This window comes from Neomonachus schauinslandi, chromosome X (assembly GCF_002201575.2).
Source record: "Neomonachus schauinslandi chromosome X, ASM220157v2, whole genome shotgun sequence".
NCBI lineage: Eukaryota > Metazoa > Chordata > Mammalia > Carnivora > Phocidae > Neomonachus > Neomonachus schauinslandi.
This window is the reverse complement of record NC_058419.1, coordinates 70,819,910-70,833,041: the sequence shown is the minus strand read 5'-3', so window position 1 is coordinate 70,833,041 and position 13,132 is coordinate 70,819,910.

Below are 13,132 nucleotides of genomic sequence, written 5' to 3'. Positions count from 1 at the left end.
CCAAGCTCACTACTGACAAGTGGCTGCATAATAAGAGAGCATCAAGAGAGACAATGGAGAGAGGTTGGAGGGAAATAGATGAAGGAGAATGTTCCTTGTTAGGGGGAGGGCAAGGACCTTCAGACTCACTGCTGCCCCCAGGTCCAAGACTACCATAGGGAACCCACCTTTCTTGGGCCTCCACTACAGAAACCACCACAGTCTCAAGGCATAATGTCTGAGGAAAAACTAAGACGTTTTTTGAGCCTAATCTCTGGCTCTCAGGACCTGGTGGAGCTTTATCTCAATAACCAGTTTTCCTCTCTTCCCCAGTAACTGGAAGAAAACTCAGCTTAGGGATGGCCTAGGACAAGGAATGGGTGAGTCAGAAAACAGAGCAGTTACGCTAATAGCTGGAGGGGGACTCCACCCCCTTGACAAACCCAACTGCCTGGAGGTAAGCCAAGTGACACAACCCAAAAACATCTGTGCAAACAAGTCCTCCCTGAAGACTAGCAGAGTCTGGGAGATGCCTCACTTTTTATCCCGAGGATCTCTCATACCATATGACATATATAGGTCATTATAGTACATGTTGTTCCTGGAGGATTAGCAGTTCAGCAAGTGTGTCGGCCTAAACTGTTTTTTGTCCCATATCGCTAGTGCTTTCAAGCTATCATAACATCATTTTTCAATATTTTAACAAATGCTTATGGAGTTCCTACTAAGTGACAGGCACTGTTCTAGATGCTGGTATTGTAGTGAATAAAACAAAGACCTTGCCCTCTCAGAGCTTACATCCTAGCTGGGGGAGACAGATAAGCAAGCAAGCAAGCAACATCATCACATAATGATAAGGGCCATGAAGAAAAATAAGGCCAATAAGGGACCAGTGTGTGATGGGGAGTCCTATTTCAGTGAGGCTGGTGAGGGAGGCTTTCCCTGGAGAGGTGTTATTTGAATAGAGATCTGACTACAGTGAGGCAGCCAGCCATGTTAATGTTGGAGGAAGAGTCCTAGCAGAGGGACCAGCAAAGCCAAAAGCCTGAGAGGAAATCTACTTGGCATGTTCAGGGAACAGCAAGATTTCCTGGTAACTGGATGGAGTGGAATGAACAGGGAGAGAATGGAAGATAAGGTGAGAGAAGTGGACAAGAGCTAGATCAAGTAGGACTCCAGAGACCAATGTGATGGTTTAGGATATTGTACTAAGTGGGATGAGATGTTGCTGGAAGGGTTACAATTATTTTTGTTATGAAAAATTTTAAACATATATAAATCTAGAGATAATAGTATAATGAACCTTTATAAACTATCACCAGGATTCAACAATTGCCAAGATACTGCTGTTTCTTGGCTGGCTCAGTCGGTGGAGTGTGCAGCTCTTAATCTCGGGGTCGTGAGTTTGAGCCCCACATTGGGTGGAGAGACTACTTAAATTAAATTAATTTAATTAAAGATATTGCTGCTTCCTTCCTCTATTCCAACTTTTCCTTTTTGTTTTAGCTGAAGTGTTTTAAAGTAAATTTCACCTTTACAAATGTCACATCTAAAAAAATTACCATTTTCTTATATAACAATAAAGTCATTATCACACCTAAAATATTAACTATAATTCCTTAGTACCATCTAATACTTAGTCCATAGTCAAATTTCCCTCATTGCCTTCAAAATGTTTTTTATAGTTGGTTTATGATATAAATATATTTTAAATTATTTTAAATAAATTCTTTTAATCTAAAGCAGCATTACCTCTCCCCTCCCCCATTTTTTATACCACTGACTTCTTGAAGAAACTAGATCACTGTCCTATATAAGGTCCCAAATTCTGGATTTGTCTATTAGACTCCTCATGGTGTCTTTTAACTTGGTCCTTTATTTCTCCTATTTTCTCTAAACTGGAAGCTAGCCAGAGGCTTTTATAGATTCAGGTTCACCTTTGGAGAGGAGAATGTTTTAAAGGTAGGTAGGGATAGGTAGGTACTGTACACTGGGGTTATCTTCCTTATAGTGCTTCTAAGATTGATCCAAAGTATGTGTGCTGATAACCTAATTTTTTCATTGTTTTAGCAGTCAGTGATGATCATTGCATGACACAATTATTTCATCAGAGGTTGTACAATGATGTTTTTCTATCACTCCATCCACACTTACTGGCTCACATAGTGCAGTATATTGATAAATCTCACTTCCAACTCCACTCCCTCTAACCTGTTCCTTCTCTCTACAGGTAAGCATTTCTGTTCATTTGAGGGTTTTTTTCTAGAGTTCTTACAATTAGAAACATTTGTATGTTGTATGGATATATTTGTATCCCTGTCCTTTTTGATAAAAGGTTGCATTACTGTATATGCTATCTTGTATCTTTCTTTTTTCACTTAGATATATCCTGGAAATCATTCCATATCAGTGTCTCCCGATCTACATCATTGGAGGAAGATCTTCTTCATCAGTGGTTTTGAACAGGAGAATGGCAAAATCTGCCTTGAAGTTTAGAAGCCTCCCTCTAAACTGCCTTGTGAAAAATAGAATTTAAAAGGGCAAATATTAGGGGCACCTAGGTGGCTCAGTCCGTTCAGCCTCCAACTCCTGATTTCAGCTCTTGTCATGATCTTGGGGTCGTGAGATCGAACCCTTGCATGGAGCCCCACATCGAGCCCCATGCGGGGCTCTGTTCTGGGTGGGGAGCTTGCTTAAGATTCTCTCTGCCTCTCCCTCCCACAACCCCACCCACCCACTCTCTCTCTCAAAACTAATTAATTAATTAATTTAATTAAAAGGGCAAATACCAAAGCAAGGAGATCATTAAAAGGCTGCTACAAGGGGTGCCTGGGTGGCTCAGTCGTTGGGTGTCTGCCTTCGGCTCGGGTCATGATCCCAGGGTCCTGGGATCCAGCCCTGCATCGGGCTTTCTGCTCAGCAGGAAGCCTGCTTCTCCCTCTCCCACTCCCTCTGCTTGTGTTCCCTCTCTCACTGTGTATCTCTGTCAAATAAATAAAATCTTTTTAAAAAAGCTGCTACAGGGGCGCCTGGGTGGCTCAGTCGTTAAGCGTCTGCCTTCGGCTCAGGTCATGATCCCAGGGTCCTGGGATCAAGCCCCGCATCGGGCTCCCTGCTCGGCGGGAAGCCTGCTTCTCCCTCTCCCACTCCCCCTGCTTGTGTTCCCTCTCTAGCTGTCTCTCTCTCTCTGTCAAATAAATAAAATAAAATCTTTAAAAATAAAAAAAAATTTTTTTTTAATTTAAAAAATTTTAAAAAGCTGCTACAATAGTCTAGGAAGATGAGCCATTTTTGATGATGCAAATGTAGACTACTCCAGTGAGGGATGGAGGGGCCTGGGCCCCTGACAGCTTCATTGAGTAGACCTGCAAAACAGCTCAAACACCTCATGGTGTTCGAAAGAGAAAGAAATACATCTTTACCTTATTTAGGCTACATTTTACTTTGGATCCCCGTCACATGCGCTGAACCTACATTCTAACTAATACAAATCATTCTAGTTCTAACAAGCTCTGATTGTTACCACTGGGAGTCAAGATAGCTGACTTCTTGTCTTGACTGTATTGGTCATGTGACGAACAAAGAAGAGGTAGGAAGGTGTTCCAGGTAGAGGGAACAGCATGTGTGAAGTTTCAGAGATTGTATAATTTGGCCTTTATCTTACAAGCAACAGAAAACACCTGAAAGTGGCAAGTACAAAATGAATTTTCAAAAGATGAAATGGGTAGTAGTATAGAAGGGAAGAAAAACCAGAGACCAGGAAACTATAATAGGAATCCACTCCAGGCCTTGCTTCTACCCAAAGGGCAGTCATTGATGAGCCAAAATAATTTATTTCCTCAAAGACTGACCATGGTTAATACTACCACTACTTCTCCGACTGTATTTCCTACTACTTTTTTTTACTTGGTGCTAACTTTACTCCAGCCACACTGACATGCTTGCTGTTTCTTGAATAAATTTCTGGAACAAGTATGCTCCTGCCTCAGGGATTTTGTACTTGCTGTACAAACTAAGAGAAAGATCATTCATTCAACAAATATTATTGAGCACCTACTATGTGCCAGGCACTGGTAATGGTCCTTAGGATAAATCAATGAACAAATCAAAACAACATAAAAAATCCTTGCCCTTGGGGAGGATTCTATTGAAATATATGTTAATTACTACAGGGCAGGTGCCATTCTAAGTATTTTACATATATCAGTTCATTTAATTGGCACAATAACTCTGAGTTAGGTACTCCACAGATAAGAAAAATGAAGAGGTTAAGGAAACTGAGGCACAGAGAAGTTAATTGCCTGAGATTACAGTTAGTGAAGGGTGGAGCTGGGATTTGAACCCAGGCAGTCTGGCTCCAGAGGCTTTGTCCTCTATACGTTACTACAGATGTGTGTATTAACATTCACAGCACCTAACTGACAAAGGATTAGAATATGGATTTTATCAAAGAGCTCCTACAAAGCAGTAAAAGAAAAACAAGCATCAGAAAAATGAGTAAAAGACATAAGCAGGTGTTTTCCAGAAGAAATATGGCCCATAAATCTATGAACTGATGCTCAACCTCTTTAATAATTGGGGAAATACAAGTTAAAACCACTACAAGGTAGCATTCAACACTAAACCAATCGCCAAAAATTAAAAAGTCAGTTAAAGTAAAATTGAATATGCACGGAACCTATGACTCAGCAGTTCTACTCCTAGGCATGTATCTTAGAAAAACTTTTATATATAAGAATGTCCTGGAAGCATGGTTTGTAATAACAAAAACAAGCTGGAAACAACCCAAATATCTATCAATAAGAGCACGGATGAATAAATCATGGTACATCCATCCATATTCATACACTGGAATACAGAAAGCAGAGCTACATATATCAACAAAGATAAATCTCAAAATCTTAGCGTTGAGTGAAAACAATCAAGCCACAGCAGAATACCATCTTATATATTTGCATATATATAAAAATAGGCAAAACTAAACAATGTTTTATTGTTTATGGACAGATATATACATATATGATAAAACCACCAATAAAAGCAAGGGAATAATAGCAAACTCATCAGTATAGTGGTTTTTCATGGTGGGGGAGGAGATGAGGGGAATATTAGGGAGAGGCAGGTACGGGCCTTCAAAGCTACAGATAGCATTCCATTTCTTTAGCTGGGTGGTAAATACACATGTGTTCTCATAATTATTCTTTCAAACTCTTTTATACCAATGATGTAGTTCACAATAATACAAAGAAAAAAACCCTACCCAATCTGAAAAGCATTATATACTCTTTTTAGGACAAGAAGGCTGGGGAGGAGCCGGCAGCCCAGGCCTATTTCTGCTGGCCCACCCTTTGTTTCATGTCAGACTTCTTGATGTTGACTAGACTGCTAGGCACCCCACCCTTGGTGTGTGCCCTTCATACCAGTTCTTCCCCAGTGGTCACAAATTACCAGCCCTTGGGCCAAATCTGTTTGCAGTTGTGTTTTGTTAGACAGTACAGTTATTGTTGTTTTTAAAATTTGAAATGGTGGGGCGCCTGGGTGGCTCAGTCGTTAAGCGTCTGCCTTCAGCTCAGGTCATGATCCCAGGGTCCTGGGATCGAGCCTGCTTCTCCCTCTCCCACACCCCCTGCTTGTGTCCCCTCTCTTGCTGTGTCTCTCTCTATCAAATAAATAAAAAAAAATCTTTTAAAAAATACATAAATAAAAAATAAAATTTGAAATGGTTCAGAAAACGAAAACACACACACACACACATACCTATGTACATACACTCAAATATAGAGAGATAATATAAACATGAAAAGTACTGGCAATTGTTGAGTTGAAGAGGTAGATGATAAACAAGTGTGTATTATTCTATTCTTTCAATTTTCTTGTATGTTTGAAATTTTTTACAAAAAAGTTGGAAAAACCAACTTTGAAAGGCTTTAGAAGGAGACTGCCCTTTCTAGTTCACCCCAATCCCCACCATTCCCTATTGTAACTCTCAGCCTGTCCCCTCGTTTCTAGTATCTCTGTTCCCTAGAGACATTTGAGTTTGTAATATGTGGCTCAGCTTGCTGATCTTGGCCCCTCCTACATCTCCCTGTTGCCTAAATGTAAACAGGTCATGGTGTTGGGACGACAAGCATTTCTCTCATTCCTGTAAGCTGAATAAACCATACATGAAGTTTTGTTTTTTTTATAACAGATTAAGGACAATGCAAGCTGATGTAATTCACCACTACCCTGCAGGGGAGAGGGAAGCCCTCCAGCAGCTACAGTAACTTTAGCAATTGTACTATACCTTGTAAGATATAGGTGGGGTCTTGAAAAAGTCAAGCCACACCAGCTAGCTTCTCCCAGAAGATAAGATGAAGCATTTTATGATTCTTTATGACTCCTGTAGTCTCTCTGGCACCAAAGGTGAAAAGGATGGGAAAGTAAGATCTTTCAGCAACATCAAGGGGCCAGTGGGGGTAAACCACTGTATCGGTATATAATCTCTGAGATAAATTGCTCTCCTGTTACCTGTGCCTGGACTTATGAGTTAGAAAAAAATCCCTTGACGGTGGGTGCGTAGGCACCAGAAAGTTTGTAGTCCATAAACCATTCCTCTTCAGACTGACGGATTTAGTTGCTCAGAGTTCAATGACATTAGAGAAACTGAAGCAGCTTCCCAGTTAGCATTTGTCTTCCCATATTCTGTGATGACAGTTTCTTTCTTTGCAAACTCTCGTTTTCACTCCCGCAGCTAACACACTGCACTAAACAAATCCTTGATCCCTGCCACCCCCAGCCTGGCTATTTCTGCACACACCATACAGCATGAATTCATCCAATTGTTTAAGAATGCAAAACAGGATTAGAAGGAATAGGCAGATAGCCAGAGGCAGACAGTGTCACTTGATGGATAAGCTGAGGTTGGCCAATGACACTGCACGACAAGATGGACTGGCTTGCCAAAGCAGGTGGGGAAATGACAATACCCCTGTCTGATTGTTCTAATCACCTGGACAGAGAGATCAAGATGACTTGTTCTTCTGATCCCCACTCACCTTTGACCTAAGACCAGAACTGAATGGTTTCCACTGGCCCTGTCACTTTTTGGAATGGCTTTGCTTTTTGGTTTATTCTTGCCTTGACCTCCACATCTTGTTGAGGTCCCAGATCTTAGAACTTCAACTTGTTTCTGATATCTAGATCTCCATATGACCAGCCATTTGCTTGGGGAATTACTCATGCCTGTTCATCCTTCTCTATGACCTGCTTTGGCTATTTTCTGTCAATATCTTATGGTGAGGGGTGCCTGGGTGGCTCAGATGGTGAAGCATCTGCCTTCAGCTCAGGTCATGATCCCAGGGTCCTGGGATCGAGCCCCGCGTCTGGCTCCTGGCTCAGAGGGGAGCCTGCTTCTCCCTCTCCCTCTGCCTCTCCCCTGCTCATGCTCTCTCTCTCTATCTCTCTGTCTCAAATGAATAAATAAAATCTTTAAAAAAAATACCCTATGGTGACAGAACTCACTTGAGGATTTGATGCTGTTCTGATAAATCCTTACCAGGCCAGAAGATAAGGGAAAGAAGAACTCTATTACCAAAGTTCTGGCATTAAGAAGATATCTTCAGGCCTCTGAAAAGGAAGTGAAGGCCAAGACCATACAATTAGCTGCTGAATTGTGACCCAGGGACAAGACACTACTCAAGAGGGAAATCCCTACTGGAAAAACATGATTCAACAAATATAGGCAGATAAGATAGAGAAGAGAGACATCATGAAACAATGATAAGAGTGTATCATTACAAGGATTTATGATTAATTCTGTAAGGTCGCGTTTAAAAAGAGAGAGAAAGACAAGAAAAGATCAGTATGCTTACTAACAACCCGTTCTTACATTCCCAGGTTTCCTAATTTCTTTTGGCCATCACTCCATTTTCTTTGATATAATTCAGGGTGGCCAGGACTACCCACATACCAAGAAAGTCTCTGGGCTAGGAAATTACAATCACTCTCACCCTTAGTTCAGGTGAGACGAGATTAATTTTTTTTTTCTCCAAAATAAAAGAAAACAATACAAAATCATAGAAACCAACAGACTGATAAAACAGATTTCTTACCCCAGTTTTTCCTGGATACAGGCTGATTTCAGTGATCCGCAGCTTACAAGTCCCACTTTTCAATGTGTCATCACAGCCCCAGACTTGGCTTACATTTAAACATTCCCTGAGCTGGAGCTGAGGTGAATCTAAGCAGCAGCCCTGCTGGGTCTGATAGGATTTGGGAGGACCTTCATGAAACCCTGTTTCCTGAGTTGTTTGGAGAAAAAGGTCAAGCCCTCTCTTCAGACCCAGTCATCTCCTTGGAGAGAGAGGCTGATTCTGCTGACCAAGTTTCCTGGTCCTTGACCACCTCCCAGGTTAACAAGGGTTTGAGAAAGTGTCCCATGTTCTGTACCAGTAAATCCTAAAAATTTTGGAAGAAAGGAAACTGAGCAGTACCACTGAAAAATCTGCAGGTACATGAGGGTTTCCGATCACCCCCTAGTAGAAGACCTAGAAGTCTGACCAGATAATGGAAAAGGCATGTCTAAAAACTTGTGCTTCCTCTATAACAGGAGATTAGTTGAATGAATCATGGCATATCCATACAACAAATGCTATATATGTTGTCAGAGAAGAAAATTGACATGAAAAATGTCCACAGTATACTGCTGGGTGAAGAAGCAAGTTACAAAACAGTACATAGACTGTGGTTCCATTTTTGGTTAATAAATTATACATAATAACTAACATTTACTGAGCTTTAAATATAAGTATATATATGAGCAAAGCACTGAATAAAGTGCTTTACATTAATTACTTTATCCTCACGACAACACTATGGTGTAGGTAATAAGGATTATACTTGTCTTTTTGCAGATAAGGAAACTAGGCAGGAAAAGGGTAAGTGATTTGCCATAGTTCACATGAGTGGCAGAGCTGAGAAACAGACCCAGATATGTTGGACTCAAGAGCCCAAACTCTTTACAGTGACACTATATCTGTGTCTATATTTGTACAGAAAAGAAGTTAAGAGAGAGAAACACAAGGATGTTAACATTAACTGGTTATTTCTGGGTGATGGGATTATGAGTTACTTTTGTTCCCTTTATGCTTTCCTGAGTAGTCTGAAATATTTGTGATTTACATGGATTATTTCTATAATCAGGAAAAACAACAAATTAATTTCCATTTTGAAAAAAGTGAACAGCCATTGTTTCCAAACTGTAGGTGGCAAATTGCTGGGTAGTAGGGGGGAGTTATTTAATTATTACAAGGCTTCTGGAAATTCCCACATGACCCAAGTATTGTCTAGAATGAATATATTTGCACATATTTTTTCCAAATGACATGTTGTATACTGTCGTGGTGTATACTCCTAGTGCTTGAGTTTATTCCGTATTTCTCAATCAATGAATATTAAAAATACCACTATTATCATGTGGAAGTCCATACATTTTAAACACTAAAACAAGGGATGGGATCTGCTGCTACAAGGAAAAATATATGTATGGGTCAGCTCTGTAGCCTGAGTGTCTTCTCAACAACTTACCACCTTTTTCTCAGAAGCGATGGGAGGAAATAGAGGGGAAAAACTGAAAATGCACATATTATTAAAAGTTAATCCAGGGTTGTGGAAGGGGAAGTGGGTGGGAGGATGGGATACCTGAGTGATGAGCATTAAGAAGGATACATGATGTGATGAGCATTAGGTGTTATACACAACTAATGAATCATTGAACACTACATCAAAAACTAATGATGTACTCTATGTTGGCTAATTCAATTTAAATGAAAAATAAATAAATAAATTACAAAACAACTGAAAAAATGTTAATCCAAGAGAAGTCCCAGGAGAAGGCAATTTAGAAGGATGAAAGAACGTGGAGAGGGAGTTGATGTTGGCTCCTAAAATTCTATTATGGAAAGACAGAAGGCTAAATCGCTCTTATATTGCCAGAGGCTAGTCCCCACCTTCAACCACAAAGATGTCAACACCTATGTAGGCTACGATGCTGCAACACCTGAGTGCTAGGATTTGCTCAAGGACCAGGCTGGTATCCAATCAGCAGGAAGACCTGGAGTGGCGAGGGCCCTCCACATCTTCTGCCATACCAACTCAAAGGTCAGCTGCTGCCTTTCCTTTCTCTCATTCTTCCTCTCCCCTTTTGTAATGTGTCCCTTATCTTCTATTTCTGCACAGCTTCTTGGCCCCCTCGCAGGTCTCCAGGTTACACTACTCCATAGGACTCCAGTGATTTCATTACCCATAAGAAACCATCCCGATCACAAGATCTCAAACGAAGATACTCACTCACTGATCATTCATTCAATAATAAGGGCCTTAGGGGCAGAGGCCCTGACAAATTAGGTATAGTCCCTGCCCCTTTATAGGCATACAGTCTTCAAGTGTGAAAAGCAAAAAACAAAAATAAAAACAAACCTACAACTCAATTTGCTTCATTGGGCATGAAGTTACAACAAGGTAAGAGACAGGAGTCAGAGAGAGGAATGAGGGCTTCGCTTTTTAGCCTGTATTTAGGACTAACTTAGGGACAAGGCTCCACACCATCACCCCTGCCTAGGGGAGCTGGTGCTGAGGCCTGGAAGACTGGCTTACTCTAAGCGAGACTAGTCTTCAACAGGCCAATGACATGGGAAATAAGAGGGTGGGAAGGAGGATTGTTCTTTTTTTTTAAGATTTTATTTATTTAATTGACAGAGAGAGGGAACACAAGCAGGGGGAGTGGGAGAGGGAGAAGCAGGCTTCCCGCTGAGCAGGGAGCCCGATGCGGGGCTCGATCCCAGGACCCTGGGATCATGACCTGAGCCGAAGGCAGACGCTCAAAGACTGAGCCACCCAGGCCACCCCAGGATTGTTCCGTATTAAAAGCAAATTTAGATCTTGCCAAAGGGCTCAAACCTGAGTCTGATCCAGTCCTTGAATCCAGATGTCAAGCTTCAGGAAATACAGAAGAATCTACTGAAGTGCACCATGAGCATGCAGTAAACAAAGTCCAGGCTGTGGAAAATTCTCCGGGTCAAATGTGGATTATTTTTTTTTTAAGATTTTATTTATTTGACAGAACACAGGCAGGGGGAGAAGCAGAGGGAGAGGGAGAAGCAGGGCCCCCACTGATCATGCAGCCCGATGTGGGGCTCAATCCCAGGATCCCGGGATCATGACCTGAGCCGAAGGCAGTCGCTTAACCGACTGAGCCACCAGGTGCCCCTCAAATGTGGATTCTTCAAGACATAAGTAATGTCAGGAAAAGAAAGGGATGGAGGGGGAAACCTGTAAATGAAAACAGACTTAAACTTCAAAATTGCCAAGGTCATAAAAGGAAAGATCAAGAAACTATCACAGATTGGAAGAGACTAAGGAGACATGATTACTAAATGCAGTGTGAGACCTGGTGGAATCCTGGAACAGAAAATGGACATTAGGAGAAAAATTTAGTGCAGTTCAAATAAACTCTGGCATTAACAGTGATGTACCAGTATTGGTTTCTTAGCTGTGATATCTACACCATGGTTACATAAGATGTTAACATAAGAGGAAGCTGGGTGGAGGGTATAGGGGACTCTCCACACTATCTTTGCAACTCTCCCATAAATCTAAAACTTTTCAAAATGAGAAGTTCAAAAAAGAGAAAATTTAAGGAACATATCAGTTCTTTTAATGGGCAAGACTAAATCATAATCATTAAGGAAGTATGCATGCGTAATAAAACCATAGAAATGCAAAGAAAAGATTACTGTAAATGTTAAGCTAGGGGCACCTGGGTGGCTCGGTCGGTTGGGCTTCTGCTTTCGGCCCAGGTCATGATCCTGGAGTCCTGGGATCGTTCCCGCCTTAGGACTCCCTGCTCAGAGTCTGCTTCTCCCTCTGCCCCTCACCCCGCTCTCGTGCTCTCTCTCACTCTCTCTCTCAAATAAATAGGTAAAAATCTTTAAAAAATTTCTATACTACCCAAAGCAATCTACAGATTTAATGCAATCCCTATCAAAATACCAACAGCATTTTTCACAGAGCTAGAATAAACAATCTTAAAATGTGTATGGAACCACAAAGACCCCGGCTAGCCAAAGCAATTTTGAAAAAGGAAAAAAAATGTTAAGATAATGGTTATTTTGGGAGGAGGAAGAGGGTTGTGATTGAAATGGGGCACATGAGAGGCTTCTGGGGTTTTATTTCTTGATGTAGTGGTGGCTGCAAGGTATTTGTCTTATAATAATTTATTAAGCCATACATTTGTTTTAGGTGGTTTTCTGTATCTAAGTTTTATTTTACAATGAAAAATTAAAGAGAGAGAGAGAGACTTAAGAGACATAACATTCAAATACAATCAGTAAACCTTGTTTGGATCCTGATTCAAATTAACCAACTGTAAAAAGACATTTGAATGTGGACTGGATATTAGGTATTATTCAAAAATTACAAAATTTGTTAAGGGCGATAGTGGCATCACTATGGAAGAAAACATTCATATTTTTGTATGCACAGTGAAGTATTTCAGAGTGAAATGACATGATATCTTAGAATTGCTTTAAGATGCTCCAAGAAAAAAAAATGGGGGCAATAGATGAAACAAATATTGCAAAATGTTAGTAGTTATTGAAGATGAACAAAAAACATGAACATAAAGGTAAAAATTTGTTGCATTCTCTAGTTTTGTGTGTATTTGGAAATTTTTTGGAATATTTGGAAATTTTGAAATTATTGTAATAGCAAGTTAAAAGAGGGGGACATCCCAAGCCAGACTGCCTCAGGGCAATAGTCTCTCTCAACAAAAACCTACTCCCTACCCCACAAACCCCCCAGAGCTCCCTCTTGAGATCACAACCCGCATAGTCTCAGAGTGGCCTGTTAAAGGTATTTCCCTTCTCTTGATCTCTGAGTCACTAAGACTAGATGGCAGTCCTTCTTACCTTTCTTCATCCTGATGTCTTAATAATCTCAGGAAAGAGTCAAAGGGCAAATGGCCAGGGCCCAGGGCTCAGGTCTGATAGGACAGTCCTTGGTACTCCAAAGCCTGCCTCCTGCAGTGGGTCGTAGGTGTGGGGCAGGACGAAGAAGGAAAAGGGCAGGTGAAAATCCTCCTGATCACATGCATTCACTATCGAGCACGCTTCAA